Source organism: Lagenorhynchus albirostris, chromosome 9, assembly GCF_949774975.1.
Source record: "Lagenorhynchus albirostris chromosome 9, mLagAlb1.1, whole genome shotgun sequence".
NCBI classification, from domain to species: Eukaryota; Metazoa; Chordata; class Mammalia; order Artiodactyla; family Delphinidae; genus Lagenorhynchus; species Lagenorhynchus albirostris.
The window spans coordinates 83694042-83716022 of record NC_083103.1 but is presented as its reverse complement, the minus strand read 5'-3'; the positions used below and the strand labels follow the sequence as shown (position 1 = coordinate 83716022).

General features: G+C 34.5%; 1 pseudogene; it reads right to left on the bottom strand.

Moving 5' to 3' along the window:
* Positions 1-3317: 3317 nt before the first annotated feature.
* The window catches only part of LOC132525922 (regulator of G-protein signaling 7-like), a 32183-nt pseudogene continuing 13519 nt past the window's right edge, over positions 3318-21981 (bottom strand).

The window sequence follows — 21981 nt, the reverse complement described above, 5'->3', positions numbered from 1 at the left end:
CAAAAAATCAACTGATTTCAGCGCCAACTCAGGCCTTTTGTTGAAATTCTCTCACACAGTTTCCAAAATTTCTGGTAATTTCAGGCTTGAGACCTTACAAGCCTAATGCACTAGCATCAGTACAACTGGAGGAGACAGGGTGGGAGAGCAAAGTGGTCATTATATCTTGTATGTTGATTCTTTTAAGGCTCTGCAGTAAATTGTCTTCATTGAGATAGGGTAAAATTTTTCTCCAAAAGAGGTTAGATTAGTTGAGTTCCTGGAAGTTCAACATTAACATTCTTTAATTTTTACTTCTGTAGCCCAAAGGCAAATTAAGGAGAAGAGGTAATAAGTAATACAGTTGGCATTTGGCACTTGACTTATGAATTTTGATTGAAGGTGTAGATGATCAATCCTCCTACTTTGTTTCTCCCCTTATTTCCTATCTGTTATCCCTTAAGGTTTATATAGCAGACAGATACTTGATAGTTTAATGGTTGGAAAGAAAACAACCGTTACATAAACTTTGTCAAAAGAGAATGAAATCAACTTAATAAGAATAACATTTAAAGGCATGAAAGGACACAGCAACCCTTGAAAGACCCAAAGAAAATTCTCTGATGGCAAGGAAAATAAAGTAAATGATAAGAAATGAGATTTCTTGGACAAAAAGCCAAGGTGAAGTTATTACACAAATGTCAGTTATTTTTATCCCTCCAGTGTTGGGTATAATGAGAAGAAAATGAGTAAGTAGTCTATAAAGTAATGAATTTAAAGTCAGAAAACATTGCTTCTAAGCCTGGCCCTAACACTCAACAATTGATTAATATTGGTGAAATGACTTCACCTCATTAGTCCTCAGTTTGCTTATCTGTGAAATGATGGTAACACCTACCTGACCACCTCCCACGATAGTTGTGTTTGTAAAGAACAACAAAAACACAAACAAAAAGTAATGAGTGTCCTTGGAACACTGTAAAATGCTATGCAGCTGTTAGCTGTTTACTATAATTATTCTCTAAACTGCCTGCAAGAATTTATTAACCTCAATAACCAGTGGGATTTCCAATGGTATTAGGAAGAGCTGTCAAGCAAAACGTTTTTGACTCTTGTGTGAAACAAAACAGTGATGCCATTTTTATAAACCAGGTTATAAAAATAACTATGCTGAAATGTAAATAAACTTCTACAAATAAACACTAACGGAAATGGACTCAGACTCCAGAGGAGGTTATCATCAAGTGGAAAGATTTATCTGTCTTCTACCGTTGGAAGAGCAAGGTGATCAGTGTAGAAAGAAAGAATTTGGGAACAAAATAAATTAGGGGTTAGTGCTAGCTCCTTAACTAATTGTATGATTCTGGGAAACTTAGTAACTCCTCTGACCTTTCAGTGTTCTCACCTGTAAAATGGGTAAAATAATGAGTATTATATTACCTAACTTGTAGGTTCAGATTAAATTAAATTAGATAATATAAAGTGCCTAGTACAGAGCCTGGCACATGGCAGGCACTCAGTGAATGTGAGTTATCATCATTATCTCACTTTTCCTAGTTCCTTTAACAGTCTACACCCTTATTTACCTGTAATTCCCCAAGTCTATTTCTTTCTTGGATACTCTATGTTGTAGCCTTCCCGTATTTACCAGAGCAACCTGCACATAGAACTCTTTTAAAATGTTTATTTATACTGTCTTTCCTCCATTATGACTATCTGATAATAAAATCACTCATTCTTTATCTTGTGTTAAAATCATTTTATTTATCCTATAAAGGTATTCCATAAAATGTATTATGTTAAGTACTTAGGATGACTAACACAACTTCTGACCCTAAAAGTAATCATATTATGGAGGAACACTGAACCAAGGGGAAATTAAAAAAAAAGAAAGAAAATAGAAAGTTAAAGGGAACTTTAGAAATTAACCATCATAAGACAATGATATACAGTATAATATTTAAAATTTTTGTATATAAATAATTTTCAGGATAGAAATTCATTTCTCATAACTAAATAAATGTTATCATTCATAATCTATTGAGGAAATCAGAGAGTTTTTCTAATTTTCTTACTCCATTTCTTTAGAGTACTACCAAAACAAAATATTCAATAAAAACATTACTTTTTATTTTCCTGGATGGAAAAGGATTAACCCTAAACAATTGTGTCTGAAGGTTATCTGAAATTTATCAGTATGTTGTGTGTATATATGTGTTATGGTATGAATGTTACTCAACTTCTCCTTCTTTAGTAATCCCAGCCTTTATTCCCCCTTCTTCTTAAAAGGATGGTTGCCTTTCTTGGCCTAATGAAATCCTATTTATCCAGTTAAACGTAACTTCTTCTGGGAATTCTCACATTACCCATGAACCCTCCCTATCCACCCTAATACAAGTTGAAATCGTTTATCTTTCTCCTGCACAACATAACATTTTGTCTATATCATTATGTGTACCTTAGCAATTCTTTTTCCTAAGACATAGCAATGTCTGCAGTATAGTTGGCACTTGGTGTATAAATTTTGATGAAGGTGTAGATGATTAATTCTCTCTTTCCTTATTTCCTACTGATCCTTTCTTAAGTTTGCAATGTGTTACAATGTGGTACTACTTTAAGAATTGGGGAAGTTGGTGAGATTTGGGGAAGGTGTTGGAGGAAAGACAACCATTTTGCTTCCCCTTTCCATATTCCATAATTTGCATTATATGTTTTTAATTATATTACATCCAATCTCAAGGACAATATTCTGTCAGCGTTATGTTAGAAAAAAATGAATTTGAAACAATTCTTAAACAATACACAGAACACTGTGCAACATCCTGTGGCAACTACCTCCAGCAAAATCTTGAGGCATTTCTTTAGCATTGTCTTTATCTTCCCATGGTGACTCATGAGGCATGCTTAAGAAAATTTTATATGAAAGGTCAGAGACTCCAAAAGATCCAGCCAAAATTTTGGGAAGTTTATAGTGTGATTAATTCCTGGAGTCTTTCATTTTCCAGCCCTTTAATTTGTGCAATCACATTGAGTGTTCAAAGTATACACTGCTTTTCAAAATCTTTCAAATACTCTGGGCACAGCCACAACTAGGAATTCATAAAAGGAACTGATTAACATTCCCCACCGAAAGGATCCTTGAAGGAAACTAAAAACAAAAAACATATTCTTGCTGAATCCAATTTGCTTACATTTCAACACACATAACTCCACTTAACTGGCCATCACAGCAAAAGCCACAACACACACCCACAGCAGCAGCAGCATGGAGCTGACCACACAACTCAACAGACAATGCAGACAAACTTGAGTATAAACCAAGATTTTTCTACCTCTTTTCATAACTGGTTAGTGCTGGCCCTCAGTGTTGGTGTACAGTTTTTATGGCATGGGAAAATAGGGATGTTTCTGCCCTATAAAAATAAATGTGTTGAAGGCTTTAGTTTAAGCTTACACAATGTTAGAAAGTTCCAAAGGCACTGGCACAATATCAAAAAAAGAAAAAAAAAAAGAATCCCACAAACAAATATATCACTTATGCACATGGAAAGATGCTAAGAAAACACTGGTAAGGAAACTACTGGTTTCCTGGATGATTTATGCAATCGTTTTCAATAACTTCCTGCAAAATAAAGAATAAGAAAAGCATGCTAGTGGGTCTTTGGTGGGGCATATATTGTCGCCGACACCCATTCATACTGAGTCTGGCTTTAAACTATTCAATAAGTCATTTTCTCCCTGCAAAAGTAGAAAGAACAAAACCCTCATTGTTCTTAATCTTTTAAGCCTTAGGAAGAGCTAAGGGAAAGAGTATAGAAATGCATGCACTATCTTTAATAAAGAAAGAGATACTAGAATAAAAATTAAAATATAAAGAACAGTTTCTTCATTTTATGTATCATAATTCACATTTCTTTCCAAGCCTTAGTTTGATACATATAGATTTTTCACGTGTGATACCTATCTACTCCAGAAAGTGCTGGGACAGAAAGATAAGTAGGAAGCAGGAAATTCTGAGTTTGAATAAAGGCAATAAATACCTTTGCTGTTACATCAAAGGATGCAAGGTGGAAGATGGGGCTTGAAACTGGGAATATTTCCCAGTTGGACTTATTGATTTGTAATTCCTTAAAAATTAAAATTTACCACATTCTGTGCAAAGTTTTCAAAAGATGTTCTGCGATCCATTGAGTATTCCGACTTACATGTGTGGGGTTGGGTGGGGCAAAGGAACAAAGAGAGAGAAGAAAGAAAGACGAAAGAAAGGAAGGAAGGAAGGAAGAGAGAGAGAAAGAAGGAAAGGAAGGAAGGAAGAAAAAGAAAGAATGAAAGAAATAAAGAGAGGAAGGAAGGAAGAAAGAAAGAAAAAAGAAAGAAAGAAAGGAAAAGTCAGAAAGAAAAACAGCAGAAAAAGACAGGATGGTGAAATGATGCAACACCAAATTCATGTTCTAAATCATAGGGATCAGGAAGACAGGAGAATTGCCACAGAAGGCCTCTTGTCACAGGACATGGGCTCTGTTTGCATTAGTGCTTTTACTTTTAACACCAAAACTTCTTGTGCAAACAAAGTAGTGTGATTTCAAGCAAAATCAAATGACACTAAAATGAAGTAGATATGTTAAGATTTTATGCCAACATTTTCAAAGCCTAAATGTTTGAAAATCTATTGGCTTAACTTCAGAATTTCCTCATAATTTTCTACTGGTACTAAATTTCTGTTGATAACATCAATTCTGTAGAGCATTGCTATCCAGTAGAACTTTCTGAAAGCATGGAAATTTCATTCTATACTAAATGATATTTCAGAAGTCTTTAGCTGTGGCCATTGAGTACTAGAAATTTGAGTAGAATTTTATGTAACCTTAACTAATTTAAATTTAAACAACTCCATGTGGCTAGTGGTTGCTGTACTGGACAGTGCAACTACAGAGTATCTATTTCCCATTGCAAAGTCAATGGACTTTGAAAAATACCTTTAGCTTAAATGATGATCATGAATTACACAAAATTATAATTTCATCTCAGGATTTCAAGAAGCTATGGACTATTTTAACATTACAAAATAATGAATGATGTTGATGTTTACATCCAGATTTTCCATTCCCTGTTATACGGGTTATATAAGGTGTTATTTACAGTGAGACTTTGATTATAAACATTTATTGAACAATGTAGCCTATTGCAGCTCTTTGAAAATGTGCTTGGCTATCATCTTAGGTATGAAACCTCATCGTAGGGATGCTAAGTGACTCAGAATAAATGCCAAATGAAAATATGTGGAAGCAAACATTACTGCTATCATTACAACTATCATTGAAAACAATGAGTTATGGAGTGTATGGCCTAAAACATACATTCTAGCTTACTGGACAAGGAAAACGCTCTTTAAGTTTTTGATCTGATGACATTGTTCTTTTCCTCTCTTTATTGTAATTTTTTATTTCCTTAAACTGGCATACAGAAGACTAACATGAAACATGAAAACGGTGTCTAAACAACTTTGTAAAGCATGAACATCTGCAGAAACAAACAAACAAAGAAGAAAATAAGCATTCAACAAACAGAAACCTATACAACTTAAGTGGCCCTTATAAAATGCAAAGGTTTGGAGGCGGGTCTTGGAGTATATTCACTTACCATTTGTCCAATACTGTGGGCCCAGCAGAGGTAACTACTCCAAATAACTGCAACTGAGAAGTAGGTCAAAAAAATTCGCAAAGAACCAATACATTTTTCTTTGCCTGTAGAAGCTCTTGATAGGCACTGGATCTTATAAAACGTGGGTATGAATCACTTTTCATCAGTTTGTAAATGTGCTCCTAAAAAGAAATAATGGTTGAGGTGTTTCCTTATTATTTTCAGGAAAAATCAAGTACTGTGATAAGAATACATTTGGTTCAAAAACAAATCTGGAAGCAGCTAAAAATAATAATGATAATGCTGATGAGAATACCTTAAATGCTTCTAGAACATTTAGACTTTCAAATTTATTATTTTATTCAAGGATCAATGTTTAAACTGGTTTGGGAGCTAAGGAGGAGGTAAACCACAACCAGTCCTTTAAAAAAAAGTGGAATTTAGTTAGCAGATTGTCATGAAGTAATTTCAAATCAAGTTGTTGATTTACATAGATCATTTAAGAATATAAATAAATCTGCTGTCTCTTGAGATTACTCCAGGCCAAAAGACAATGATGTGAAGTCAAGATTCAATAATCATTCTAGAAGCCTTTGGCATTTATATGTAGTTGGAGGGTGCAGACTTCCCAAATGAATCATTTGTTTGGTGAAAACTGTCATCTACATCCACTTTAGGCCAGAGCACAAGTCCAAAAATAAATTTTGTGATATTTAATTGTTAAAACTCCCAATTTGTGTGCATGTTTTGACTTATTCATAGATAGATTAGGTAAATATTTGATAATCCTAATCAGTCTGCAATGTCTGTTTTGATGATTAATATTGGTAAACAAAGAAGAAAAAATGTATCCATCCAATTCAGTGTTGGCCCAATTTAGTGGCTTATTGCACTCTAGGGGAGCATAAATGCTCCTTGTTCATTCCAGTCTGTTAGACATGGAGTTTTGAACCACTTTAGAGTATACGGAATGTCCCATTCTCTTGTTGTTTGGAGAAAATATATATTTTCAGAAATGACTCAGTTTCCCTGGTCTTAAACACACCAGTGATAATTTGTAGTTACTACGAACCTACTTAAAGACGTTCTGGATTAAGTCTCAATATCTAGTCTAAGGTTCATCTCCAAAAATATGGTACATTTGGAACTGCAACAGAATTTGTTGTTGGAAAAGTGAGGCAATGTCTTATTTAGAAGTCAATCATTTTGGGATTCAGATGTTATGTTGCTCGAGAGCTACCACTTACAAAATGTAAATTTTGACCACTTTATTCATTTCTCTGAGTCTAAATTTTCTAATCTATAAAATAAAGTTATTGTCAAGATTAAAGGAATGACATATGTTTAGCAAAGTATAAGGGTATGCATAGTAAGTGCTCAAATATGCTTGAGTATATGCCAGGTAGTCTAAGTGCTTGCTTATATTAGTTAATTATATCCTCACAAAACCTCAACAAGGTTGGTAACCATTTTTATATCTATTTTAAATATGAAGAAACTGAAGCATGAAGAAGTGAAGTACTTGCAATAGGTCACAGAGCAAAGCTCAGACTTAAAACCCAGGCAATTTGGCTCCAGAATCTGCTTTCTTATTACATTACATCTCTTCTTAAACAGCAACAGAAAATTCTATTATATTTTTGAATATATGGTTTAAAAGCTTACAAAAAGCTGGAATTAAATGTCTGAGGTTGATTGAAAAAAGAAGTCTACAGTCAGGTAGTAGTGTTTTCTATAGAAAATCATGCCTTTTCCTTTTATAGAAGACCCAATAAGCAAGAATATTCTTCAATGACAAAGATAACAAAGAAATGTTCTTTTTAATATTAAGATTCGGGGAGAGTAATTTCAAATATTTTACATGCTGTTGACTCCAGAAAAATGCTTGAAAGTTTATCTTGAACTGCAAGAAAGAAAAACCAGCAGAGAAATAAGCAACAGAGCCAGAATTTTCATCCTGCTCTCTCTCTCATGTGTCTCCATATAACGTAATTATTTCCACATAGCAGATCCAGGGCGAATGAATGGGTTTTTTGTTGGCTGTTTCAACTTGTGTTAGTTTTCTGCACAGTGTTTCACTTCTTTTTAAACCAAAGCAAAGGGTAGATATATTTTCTACCGAGAGTAAAAATAAGAAAGGAAATTTGTGTACCTTATTCTTCAACTTCTATATTTTGTTTTAGTAATGTAGCTATTTAAAAAACAAGATACTTTCTAGAGCTAACATTCTTCTCTAAAAGAGGTTTTAAGAAATTTTGAAGCATGCATGTTCTGCTTTAAAAGCCAATTTCAACACTTCATTAGGAAATAATATCCTCTCATTTCATGTTTATTTTTCCTATTGAGCGCAACATTTTTTTACAAAAAGTAGAAATTCAAATTGCTGCTAAGGAGGCAATTACACCCAGTTTGAGAAAAAAAGAAAAAACATAAAAATTTATCTTAGGATGTTAATATCAATTTCCTTTTCTCTTCTTTTTGCTGACTAAAAAATTAACTAGGAAAAATAACAAATGCCTAAATTTACTATTTCATTTTATCATCAGAGACAAAAGTGGTTTGAGTTTTACTTAACTTCAAGCTAATTTAGTTTAGTTCTGACTATAATAATAAATTATTTAGGAATGTCAGAATCTTAGAATCTCCTCATTGGACGACAAGTTAAAGAGTTCAAATACATGTTACTGAGGTGAAAACGTAGAAAATAAAGTAAAAGGTTTTCAAATATTTAACATAATTCCCTTCAAGAAATTTTCATGTAAAAACATTCAAATTTACAAAAATTCCCAGGCTTTAAAAACTTATTTTAAAGCATCTCTGTTCTCTTATATATCAATTAGTTATTTTACATAGTTACCTAAATTGAAAATACTAGATATAGCTCCCAATTACAATGAAAAAAAACAAAAGTATTCCAATTTTCAACTCAGGAGAACATTTGTGACGCAATGTGAGGCCCATCCATGTACCAACCTGAGCATCTTCGAATGTGTATCGCCCAGGCTCCTTAACATTCTGTGTGGTTTTGTCATAGCTCTTAGAATCCAAGTTAATAGCACTGGGGGCTCCTGGAGCCAGAAATTCTTGCCCTATTTCCTGAACTCGAGAGGGGACTTCGCTAATAGGTCTTTTCTTCAAGTCCTCCACTGCTAGCCAGAATCTATGCAAAATGTGACACCAAGCATTTACTCATAATCCGAAAATTCTTAAATTATTGACCTATCATTCAATTCACAATGAAGTATAATAATGTATTCATTTTCTCTGAGGGCTTCCAGAAACATGCCTTTACCGATTTTTAAAATTAGTTGCATTCAAAGATATAACATTTGGGGAAAGGAAATCTTGAAAACTATCTCTTTTAGATGTTCTCTGTTAAAAACAGATCTGCCAGGGTCCTGATTCTGTACAACCTTAAGTTTTACTGAAACAAAGGAACACTGCTAAAGAACCATTTATTAGAAAGGAAGAGGAGTTTGAAGAGCATTAAGGTGAGTGACGTGGATCATCTGATTGGGGGGGATAAAGTATGCCACATAGTCATCTTTTGGATCTTTTGTCCATTTGAGCAATGAGGGTTAGTATGGAGAGGATTTTCTGCTTTACCAGGTAAAGGAATTACAGTGAAGCTTTACTGGAATTAAAAGAGGCCTGGACACAGATTAGAAAATGCCCTAAGTGGAGAAATCAGGGCAAGTAACTAATTTTAGGCGATTTAATTCAGAGAGTTATGAAATGACAGAAGCAGCAAGCTTTAATTGTTCAAAAGGCTTAAATTTGCAGAGGCATTATAATTCAGAAGGTTTGGAAAAAATAATACTGACTCACTGCTAAATATAAAAATATATTTGATATGCTTCTGTATAGAATATAGTATATTCTGAAAGGAAAGAACACCAGAACATGTTTTGCTTGATAAAAGCAAATAGCAAAGTCTAATAAGAAGTCACATTCTATTAATGGGTTTCATTTTTTTAAATTTTGCTCTATATTATGTCTTTTTGGTTAAACCTAGAAATAATGACAAAATGAATATGTATATAACATATCATATAGTGTTTTAAAATTTAAAAAGATACTTGAAAAAGGAAGTACTAGGTCTATGTTATCCTCAACAGAGGCCAGATGTGATCATGAAATGGAAAAGATGACGACAGAGGTGAAGGTCACTACAGGCTAGAGTCTTAAGGTAGAAGGGGATAAGCAGTACCTTCATAACTATTACGTTTTAACTTGCGGATTAATGAAAGTTCAAAAATAAGTAATAAAGTATTTGAGCTACAATTAGAATATCAAATATTAGTCAACCTAGTAAGTTTCCAGTTTCTAGATACCATTTTCCTGTAGATAGATGACAGTAGATAATCCAACATGAATAATGCTTTAAACATAAAACTACCATGGGTTGCTTTCAGAAGGGAAAGGTCAAGACCATTTCCTTTTAAACTACAGATTCTGACACTGTGCAATCTAATAGGAATGCTAGGTGCAAACTGAGGGAACATGTGTTATAATTCATGCTCATTCAGGTTCATTTCAGCACTCTTTGAACACATAGATAAAAATAATGTCTTTGTCCTTGAACTAGCAAAGATACACAATTCAAATGGCCATAATACAAGGAAGCACATGAGAGATTCTCAAGGAATAGCACAAACCGGATAGTCTGGGAATGCAGAGCAGGAAGGAGCCCCTCTGCTGGGGCAAGTACTGGGTTGGAAAAGGGAGTTCTAGGAAGGCTGTACAGATGCAGTGACATCTTAAATAGACTTGAAATTACGGGTGAAATATCAAAGGGTTGATGAGGTAATACTAACAGCATCTACACTGACAAGTAAGTGCAGGCACTATTCTAAGTGATTTAGCTATATTAATTCATGCAATCCCTACAACTTCATAGAGTATGTGTTAATATTTCCCCCACTTTAGAGAAAACTGAAGATATGAAGGATAAATCACTTATTTAAGTTACCCTCTGTGAGTGCCACAGCTATGGTTTGCCCCCAGATCTACAGCAGATGGCATGCTCAAAACCACTCTCTTGAATGCCTCTTTAAAAGTATCACTGCCTTTCTTATCCTCAGCATAGTCATTGTAATAATTTAGTAGAATGTAAAGGGCACTGGCTATTTATTATAGCCCTTTATTATATGGTAGCTGGAGTATGAGGAATTAGCTTAATGTCTTTGAGCCTTGATTTTGTCATCAGTAAAATGGAATGCTAATGCCTATCTCACTGGGTTTCCATTAGATTAAATGAGATAAATTATGTAAAGGGCACTTTTGAAGTGCTTGACATATTTTTAGGCACTCATATAACATTCATATTATTACATTTACATAGTACTTACTCTGCTTTACCTGAAAAAGGAATGAGCAAAAATACACCAAGGGAGAGCAGAAGTTATATTTGAGGAATAAGTACTTATCAATAAGCAGTTTTTCTTGACTATTGTTTCTGTCTCAATACTAGAAGAAAATGCTCATATAAGTGTCACACTTCCCTAAATAGCAGATGCTAAATAAGATGCATTGAGACTTAGCCCTGCTGGCTAACTTGACTGTTTTGTCTCCCTCGGTCTGTGACAACAGATACCTAGGCAGAAGCAGGGGGTTTAGGTTGGGGGAGCAGTGGACAGTAGCTTGGTATTGGATTATAGAAAGCCTAGGATGCCAATTATTAGTAACCTGAACCTGAAAGATGCTTAACTTCTTCCAGTCATATTTTGCTTGCCTGTAAAATGGGGCAAGAATATTTACATTTCATTTCTGAAGTTATGATTAGATGAATGATAATCAGAAATAATAAATACAAAATACAGCATGGCATACTTATAAAAGTAGTAAATATGAAACATATTATAGCATATAGAAGGTATTCAAGAATTATATCTATATTTATCAATCAGTATGGAAACATATAACACTTATGGTATATACTCAAGAAATATATATGTAACTATATATGAAATATATAATATTTTAATTTTACTTTGTTTTTATTTCAACATAACATGCAGTAAAAAAAATTAACAGGATTTATTAGCATTTTCAATGCTTACAAAGAAAAAGGACTCTAAAAGCAATTTAGTTCAGATTTAAGAAATTGCTCTAATTAAACACTTATAATAAGTCTTTCCAAATGATCAGTTTAGCCCAAAATTTACGATAGCATTTGGTAGATATTTATGTCTGCTATGTGCAATATTTTTATATAACCTCTGATTCTTGGGATATCCAGCCCCTGTTTTCCTAACACAGCAGGAAAAATATACATGTGGCCCTTTAAATTAAAGGAAGAAATGGAGTAAGGGAGATCCTAGACTGCAAAAATATATGCAAGCATTTACCTTTTCCAGAACTAAATGCTTCTTCCATAAAAATATTAAATATCTAAGCCCTGTAGAACTAGGGCCGGGACTACTTCAAATTATTATGTATTTTTTAAATTTAGGACAGAAAGCCTTTTGGATGATATTTATACATTTTTCTCATAATGAAATATGTACTATTTCTTATATGTAATTACTTAATCAGGCAATCTAGTGTGGCATAGAATTACTGAGATAAGAAATAGTTAAGGCACGGATTAAGAAAACAGCAGTGATTCAATTTCATTCATGAAACAAAGTTTGCACATGCTATTCCTTTTGCCCCAAACTTCTTCCTTCTTCCTTTTTAGCCTGGTTATCTCCCTGACATCCAAGCCTAGAAGCTGTTTCCCTTAGGATGCCTTTACTGCTCTCCACCTCTGGGTTTGCCATTCCTCTGTATTTCTCTGATCTAATACCCATGATTTTGTGTTGTGATGTTTTCTTCTCTGTATTCACCACTAGGCTGTACTTAAGAGCAGGAAGATGTTTATTCGATGAAGTGATACTGGTGGGGCACTGCTTATTTATTTCTTCATCATGAAACCCATGATGTCAGCATTTTTTCAAATACTTAGAGAATTAGAGGAAACTCCACCTCCCCATCCACTAAAAGCCTAAAAATAGACTTTATCCCTGCTTTATTTTTATTCGTTCTTGTACTCAATAATTGATAAGTGACCTCAGGATAGAAAATATTATTTAGTAGGTCCAATAAAAATCCTTAGCAACTGCAGACCTTGTGAAAGTCTTGTCAAACAAGTGTTCTCATAAACTTGAAAGAGAATAGGAAGCTGCATCCCAACAATCCATGACAGGCATGCACATATAATTAAATTCCTCCAGACTCTGTCTGTGGACAACTTGCTTAATCCATGGGACATCTGTCAAAATTTTATGTATTTCTGAATGGTTTGGTGTTGGTCTGTTAACGCTCCTGAAAAGAATGTGACTTTATGCAGCTGCTTATTTCCAGTGAAAACAAACGAATGCTGATGCCTTTCTGTAAATGAATTTCATAGGACTGCATAAGTAATGGGAAAATAAATTAGGGTGTTAAGTTGCAAAAGAATAATGAATGAAAGAGCTTGTAGAAAAACCATTTTATGTAGTGGAAAGTTATCACTCATTTCAGTGATCTTAGAGACATTTAAATCTATTCCAATGTCTCACATTTAAAAATTCAGTTTCCAGGGGCCTCAAGTCAGAAAAGTTTCAAAAATATGTAAGGATGCTGTTTACAACAGATGGGAAGGAGGTGCACCCCTCCAGCAGGGCTCAGTGAGGTGCTGCTCTCAACTGCACTGAGGCTGTATTTAAGTGTACAAAGTAAATGTACTCCATAGTCTTGTTTCAAGTTTTAAGAAGCACTCAATCTCTTTTTCTACATCTTACTTGAGATGCAATATACAAAGAAGACCAATATTGATAAATAGGTGATATTTTAATTAAACTGCATAAATATTATCAATGATTCCACACTTTGCCAAATACTAGTCTGTTACACTTCTTTATGCAGGCCATTTCAAATGCATCAGATTTACATAGTTAAAAGATCAGGAGACAGTGTAAAATAAACCTTTATGAAGGAAGTGATAATGTTGGACAAAGTGCTTTGCTTTCATTACCTTCTCTTCTTCCAACAGGAGGCAGAAATTCAATGGACCCGTATCATCATGATGTTGGTGGGATAGTAACTGGTCTATCAAGTGCGAAAATAACCAGACTCATCACAGGTAGGTCTCTCTTTCATATAGTATAAGATTCAAACAACATGGTTTACCTTAAGTTTTCTGAGCTGAATTCTGACTCTAGAAATTTAAGGAACTGTTCTTTCCCAACTGGATCTTTCAATGCTTCATCCATGCCAAAACCCTCTGCTGGCTTGGTTCTTTGCTATAGAAGATAAAACAAAGCCAAATATATTCCTTTCATTACAAATTCTATCTTCTGCTATTATATTTCCCCTCACAATCATATATGATTTTAATTTCCCATCTTTAGCATATTTTTCAGAAAAAAAATCTGATTGATGGATCTGCATGAAATCATGAGATGAAAGTTAGGCATTAATAATAAAAATTTGTTTAATAAGCATTAGATATATCTCTCTTTTAGATTTTTTCAGCAACTTTATGAGACAGATCCTATTATAATTCTTATTTTAGAAATGAAGAAATCGAGGCAGAAAGAGGGTTATAACTTGCCAATGTTGAACAGCTAATATTCCAGACATTCCTACCCCAGAGCTCAATTTCTTAACCACTACACAATGAAGTCTCATGGTGGCAGGTTGTATTGGAGAAAAATGCATTGAGACTCAAAAGACTTAAATCCTGGTTTATGACTCTGCTGTTGATTAAATGTGTGACCTAGTCCTGGTTGAGTCACAACATTTTGGAGTTCCAACTTTCCATCTTTATGGAAAGAGTTTTATTTTATAGAAAGAGTTCCATCTTTCTATAAAATCTAGAATTTAACGGATGAAGAGATTTGTACTTGTCAAGCATTTAAGAACCACTGGATGGAAGAGAAGGTCCATAAATGCATTCTAGAGGAGTGCTGCAGAATACTAAATCCTCACTCTGTAAAGGGGTATGCAATGATCGTTTTATGACTCCATCAAGATTGATGATATAATTCTTCCCTTATATAGCTGATGAAAGAAACCAGGGAGTCTTAAACTGTGCTTTGGTTTTCTTAAGAAGTCAGTTTCTCTTAGAGTGTTTATGGTAAAATCATTTTGTTTTAAAATTGAATTTATAAAGGCATACTTGTATTGGGCGTAAGTAACTATGGATGTAGCATTCATTTTACTTGAGTAGATGGGCTTTTGTGGCTATGCAGATTTTCAAGGAAGCTAAAAACAATGAGCTAAATTTTAAGAACCAAAAACCCAATTCTGACTAGTCTTCCTTGAAACGCTTGCACCTATAATTTTTTGTGCCATTCTTTCTGGAAATGCAAATCTAACGTTCAAAAACCATTACTTTGAACAAGATCTTTATATCATGGCTAATGTAGACACAGTAAAATTACTTTTACAATTAGCCATAAGACTCTTCCTATTTCAATCAAACTCTGAAATAAATGAAATATTTGGAAGGAAGAGAAAATGTCATTTACCTTGCTTCAAGTTCCCAGAAGCAGACAACCATGGTTAGAAGGGTCAGGTGGCACAAGAAAAGGGTCATATTCTACATACTGTTCCGTGTAACTTAGCAGACTCGAGAGAAACATTTTCATTTTCCTTAGTTTTCTGTCTGAGGTTTTATCTGATCTTTGTAAGGGACACTATAAAAACATCTGGCCGGGCTTCCCTGGTGGCGCAGTGGTTGAGAGTCCGCCTGCCGATGCGGGGGACGCGGGTTCGTACCCCAGTCCGGGAAGATCCCACGAGTCATGGCCTCTGAGCCTGCGCGTGTTCGGAGCCCGTGCTCTACAGTGGGGGAGGCCACAACAGTGAGAGGCCCGCATACCACAAACAAACAAACAAAACATCTGGCCAAGGAATCCTTGCTTGCTTATAGAATGAAATCCAATAGCAGTTTTCATGTTTCAATAACTTTAATGCATCAACTTATTGTGCTTCTTGGAAGACAAATATGGCTAAGGATTCTCTCTCTCCCCATGCCTAAGCAATATGAATTAATATCCCTCCATTAAAATGAGGCAAAATGGAAAAGGTCACTGTGTAAAAGGAAGTGCTAAAGGTCAGTTCCAATCCTTGGTCAACTAGCCCACCCACAGCACAACAGAGAAGTTTAGCTCAACTTGAAGAAGGGGTTAAATGGAAATTTTTTGTCAAAAGTATTTACAGGAATTAGATAAAGGGGAATCAGTGACAAGTATTTGGGAAAAAAAATCTAAAAAAACCTAAAGGGAAAAAGGAGAGGAAAAAAGTTGGAGAGGTAGGATCTGGCAATGCCCCAAAGTGAAGAACATGAATGCATTAAAAACAGAGTTAAATGAAAAATAGGAAAATATATAAAATCTGAGTTTAATTCAAATTCTGAAGTCATAAAATAACTGAGTAGTGTGAATGTTAAGATGAATTTACAAAGAGCTTCTAAGTTGCCAAAAGGTAACTTAATAAATTGAAAGTTTCATTTCTCCTAGCAGGAGTGAAAAGATTCAACTCCTTGGAATTATCTTCTGTATTTGATTCTGGTTGCACAAAGATTGGACCTCTAGAGACCTAAGATAATAATGATTATTCTGTCATTCGAAGTACAACAAAAGAGCTCTTTGAAAGTTTTCCATGTTCAAAAAGGAAAAGGAAAATAATATTTCTTACAGGGCTCCAATTATTTATAACAATTTTCCTCCCACTAGTTCTCTTACCATATTGAGCACATTTAATTGTCATATGAAAAATTTTTAATTTATATGGGTGTCTTGCAATACTTACCTATCAGCAACTTTTGACATTTTTAACTGGTGTCTATCTAACTGTATTTGCCAATACTTTATCTGAAAAAAGAGATAAGTAGTTACATTCTCATAATTTTCAACTCTAAATTCTGATAGACTGAGCAATTCTAAACAAGAATATGTTCTCAACCAGTAAAATTTCAAAGCCTGTAGAAAAAAAATCAGACATGGGGGCTTTAAAAGAGTTAACAAAAAATTAAACTGTTTGAATGTAAACATATCCCGTATTGCAGAACAGCAGTGAATTTGAACATTCTGCCTGCTTTAACAAAATGTAACTTTATTTTAAAAGTGCTGTAGAAATTTTAGCATTTATCCAAATCAGAATCAGTTCTCCCTCAAACATTAAATTCGGAAAATAAATGTTCGTTATTCGTTACTATAATTTCAAAATAAACCCTACTTCCTAATACTAACCCAACAAAAGCATCAGTGATATTTGTTTTAAGAATAATTGTATCAACATTTCAGGACAAATTCTCGGACATAATAACACGTGGAAAATTTAAAACTCTCTGAATTACTTTTCCTTCATGGTGGCTATAAATATAGTAGAAAAAATATGTATTACACAATTGATAAACCATGTTACAATAAAATATTAGGGGAAAATAAGCAAAAGGAGAAAAATCCCATGACTTAACTAACCAAGAGATTTAACTATGATTTGATATAAGACCCTTGGTGTTCGCTTTGAAATATTACTTGAAGCCAACGCTATTGATCAATGTATGAAACAAGAAACAATACATACCATGACTGTTCTTCAGTGCTAATGAGGGAAAACTTCAAGAGGCTTATAGATATCAGTACTGCAGAAACAAGATTAAGCACTCTTTTGTGAAGATCATGCCACATGACTGGAGGTGGAAAACACATGACCTAATGTCACCAACCTCTTGTCTTCTCATTCTTTAAGACAGAGTTCTGGAGTATAAAGTAACCCTTAATAATGGAGGCACCAATAAATCAGTGTGTGTAATTTTAAAAAATTGGTTAGAGGAAAAAGGATTTGGGGAATTAAAGAGTGAAGAATTTTGAAAGCTATCTCCATATACTGATACATTTTCAAGTGACTACATATCTTAAAATCACCTTTTCACTACAAATCTATATGAAACAGTCAATCCTAAAAATCAGTTTTTAAAATACCTACTATTAACATCAACATCTGGTCTTCATACCTACTACTCTGTATTTAACCCATGTACCCTGTAAACCGTTATTATAGGTTGACTCACCTGTTGTTGTAACTCATCTTTGGAGGTTTAGTTTCTGGTGTGGGTGTGTGGGTAGGACTGTGACTTCTAATATCATTTTGAAGACCATAGACAGACTATATCAAAATAAAAACAAAATATGTTAGGACAAAATACCATTTATAGTCACAGACTTTCTAAAAGGTAGTTTCGTGTTATATATCCAGTAAGGTAACTCAAAGCTTTGCTGCATACTGGATCAAAGTTCAAAAGGCACTGTTATCGTAAATGCTATCACAAATATGGATGTAAAATAGAAGCACAGCTTTTTGGAAAAAATACGTGGTTAGATTAACTGACAGAATAATTGATTATATGAAAAAAAAACTAGCTTAGTGTGATAAAGTGTGGGGGTGGGCTGAGAGTACTAAGTTGGGGAATGACAACACAACACAACATCTAATACATATTGATTTCAGAATAAAATAGAGGTGGATATAGAATAGAATAGAAATGTAATAAGCCAGCCTAAAAATAATCTGAGTTGTTTTACATAGGAAAGGAATGGAGTACTAAGCAGAGAAACTAAGTTAAGAATTCCATTGCTGATTTGGTCTCTGATGGTATGATAAAGACACTCCAGGGTGCTCCTACTTTCCCATCTCAAAATTGGGTTATTTACCTTACAATACTGGCCTTGTCATTTGGTTCCATTGGGTGCCACTTGCAAACATCAGTGACCCCTAAGGTTTGCACATCTTTGAAATTCTTAATGTTCCAGTGCTTCTTTACTATTTTGTCAAAAGGTCAAACCCGCTATTTAGGAACGCTCTATTTTGAGAAAGACCCATAGTATATTTAAATAAAGATCTGGGGACTTAAAGGGACAAAAATTCATTCCCAACTGAAGGTGAGACATCTCATATGTCAACTCAAGGAAGCGGCCAAATTAATTTTTGTTTAAATTCAAAGTATTATTACTTTAAAATAAAGAACTTAGTGTAGCTACTGAGCACTTTTTCTTTGGACATGAGAATGAAGGATGAGGACATGATAAAGTTTCATGAGCCCTGCAGAATTAAAGTTACCAAATAGTGGAAAGAAACTATTAAAATCAGCAGAGGATAGATGCTTAACCAAGCCAATTTTCAGGCCCATCACCAACCTTACCAGTAACTCTAAATTCAAATGTGTTGTTAACTGACCTGTTTTCACTTGGACTCCACCTCTTCTTAATGTTAAGCTTTTGGTTCTATACCTGGGCCCTTTTTCCTTATGACTCCCTGTTATTTTGATCTTAGCCCATCTTTAACATATTTGACTTGGTTTTCAGACTATCTTTGGTAGGTCCTTCAATCTTCCCTCCTTTGCCATAGCCCCAGTATCTTAAAACTCAATTCTTGTTACTGGGCATACATTGCAACCCAAGGAGTAGCACATATGCTGTGAATTAATTAGTAACAGGACTGAACTAAATAGATTGGACTGTTTCTTTTTCTTTCCTTTTGGCATTTATTCAACTTTTATTGAACACCTGCTATATGCTGGATATAATGCTAAGCATTAGGGATATAGAAATAAACAAAAATAGGTATGCTTCTTCTTTCATTGGAACTCACAACCTAAAGGTTACACAAGAATCACACAAATAAACATGATTAAAACTGTGATAAGTATCATGAAAGAAAAGAATGACAAAAGCATAGTGCCTAGAACAAAAGGAGACTTAATTTCCACTGAAGAAACAGAAAAGCCCTACATGAACTACTACTACTTGCTTTTGAGGCCGATTAAATACCATAACCATCTGAACTCTGAAATAACAGCTGAGGTGGCTATTTAAAAATTAGGCAAGTGGGGCTTCCCTGGTGGCGCAGTGGTTGAGAGTCTGCCTGTCAAGGCAGGGGACACGGGTTTGTGTCCCGGTCCGGAGGATCCCACATGCCGTAGAGCGGCTGGGCCTGTGAGCCATGGCCGCTGAGCCTGCGCGTCCGGAGCCTGCGCTCCGCAACAGGAGAGGTCAAGCTTTATAGAAAAATTCTAGAAAATTTCTAGAAAAAAACACAATTTATGGTGTCATAGAAGTAAAATGGTCCATAAATTATCTTCTAGCTCTACATTTCTATTATTATTTCAATATGCATGCATTTCATATCGTCTTCATGAAGTTCTATATAAGACCCAAGCCGTTGGGCAGTGTTGTTTCAAGTAGTCTTCCAGCAGCCTGGCCACTGGCTCTGAGGTTACTGAGAAGTTTCCTTTTTAACGTTACATGTAAGTAAACATCATGAATTCTCCATTTCATGATTCAGGGACCAGTGATAGCTGGACCCAGATAGCTTCATTTTCTGGGGACCAGTGATAGCTTTTAACTTTGATTCTTGGCTAGAGTGAAAATAGCCACGAATAATGTAATTTTATTTTCAGGGCTTAATTTACGTGTAAAGGAGGTAAGAAAATTGATCCTATTTTAACTGACAAGTTATGAGGATCATTTGCAATGTAAAAGGATTTGCATATTTTAGAAAAATTAAATGTATTAGAAATCTTGACACAGGGTGGGTAAGGCTAGAGAGAAAGATAAAATTTTCTCAGTGTCTTAATATTTGCAGATAGAGGAAAATCAAATTAACTAATTGGGATCCATTTTGCATTTTAATAGCAAAGATAATTACTAAACCAAGATACTTTTACTTGATTAACACAGCTTTTATTCCCCAGGGTGCTTGGATGAGCACTTTTCATATGTAGTATCGTCTAAATGAATATTGAATAGGTTATTCATTAAATGAAACAGATTTGACTTTCTACTTAAATCTGTTCATATGTGATTTCACTTTACACTTCAGAAGAGATCTAAGAAAATTCTCTCCTACTTTTTTTTTTTTTTGGTCAAGGGGAGGGGACTTTAAAATAAGAACTAAAGAGTGCAGGAAGCTTTTATGACTTTTTAAAATTTTTTTAAATTTTTTTTTTAATTTTTTAAAATTTTTAAATTTCCACATTTTGCATATGGAAATAAAGAAATACCAATGTTTTCATGTATAAACAGCGATAAACACTGCAAACTAATTCTTCCCAAATTTTCAAAAAAATGATGCAATATGATGCACTGGTAAGACATCTTCACTAAGTGCTAAAGGGAGAGTGTAAACAATTACTTTATTATTCTTTAAGTTCTATCTCATCAATCCATATACTTTTCCTTATGAATCAGAGCATAGCTCACTTGGTGTCTGTTGGGGGAAACGACACAAAGTAATGTATTCTGAATTCAAAAGTCAGAAAGTGGAGAGAAGTGGCTTAATGTACTTTGGGAGAACTGATAGATTTTTGAATTTCGTTTCACAAAGCTCGTCCCGGTACACTCAGGCCATGCTGTGAGCAGAGGGTGAGAGGAACGGAGTAGGGCTGATCATAAGAGAGAGGGGCTAATAGGCTTGCTTTGGTCTGGCTTTGCCTCTTTTTCTCAGTGATATGCTAGGGGCAAAAGCTTTTGAGCACCTCATCTGAATGGATTTTATGGCACTTTTCCTGTAGCTTCTTTATCCTAACATCAAGATAAACTGTCTTACAAGAAAGAAAAAGTACTTGGACTGTTTTGGGGCCTTTGAACATAATGCTATGTTTCTAGGGATGGAAGAAGAAGACAAGAAATAAGACTACAAAAAAATGTTTAGTACTTGCTGGGGCACATATCCTGGAAAATGCTGCATAAGAAAAAAGCTACGGAAGCGAAGGTCTTGAAGTTTGTGGGATGCTTTGATCTAGTGGCACTGACCTTCGGCTGTGTCCTCAGAGTGATTGCTATAGGCCAGACATTCTTACGTGCATCAACCATTTTTTATAGAATAAATAAAAATGTCTTCTACATGTATGTGTTACTTTAAAAAATGTAGATACTTCTGATATGTGTTTTCAAGCAATTATATTAAATGTCATTGAATTCAGAAGAGCACTTTGTTTTTGTTACATACTTCCTCACATAAGAGCTCTTGAACCTATAACCACTATTCTATAGTTGTGTTACTATAAATTAAATTCTGATGTTAAGACATGGTCCTCATACGATATCTATAATTAAACATCTTTATGATGGTGTCTTTTTTTTCTTCATAGTTTTCTCTAACAAGGCTCTTCTCTCATGAGTACCACTTTTTCTCAGATAATCTCTACCTACTTTTCCTCATTTCCTGGGCACTGAAAGAGATACATTTTTCTGTTAATGGCTCTTCTCTCAGCATCCTTTTCCTTTCACAGCCATCCCCCCCCACACACACACACTCACACTTTGGGACCTTGTCACACTTGAGAATCAGGATGGGGGCTATTTCCTGGGGACAGAGGAACTGACAGAA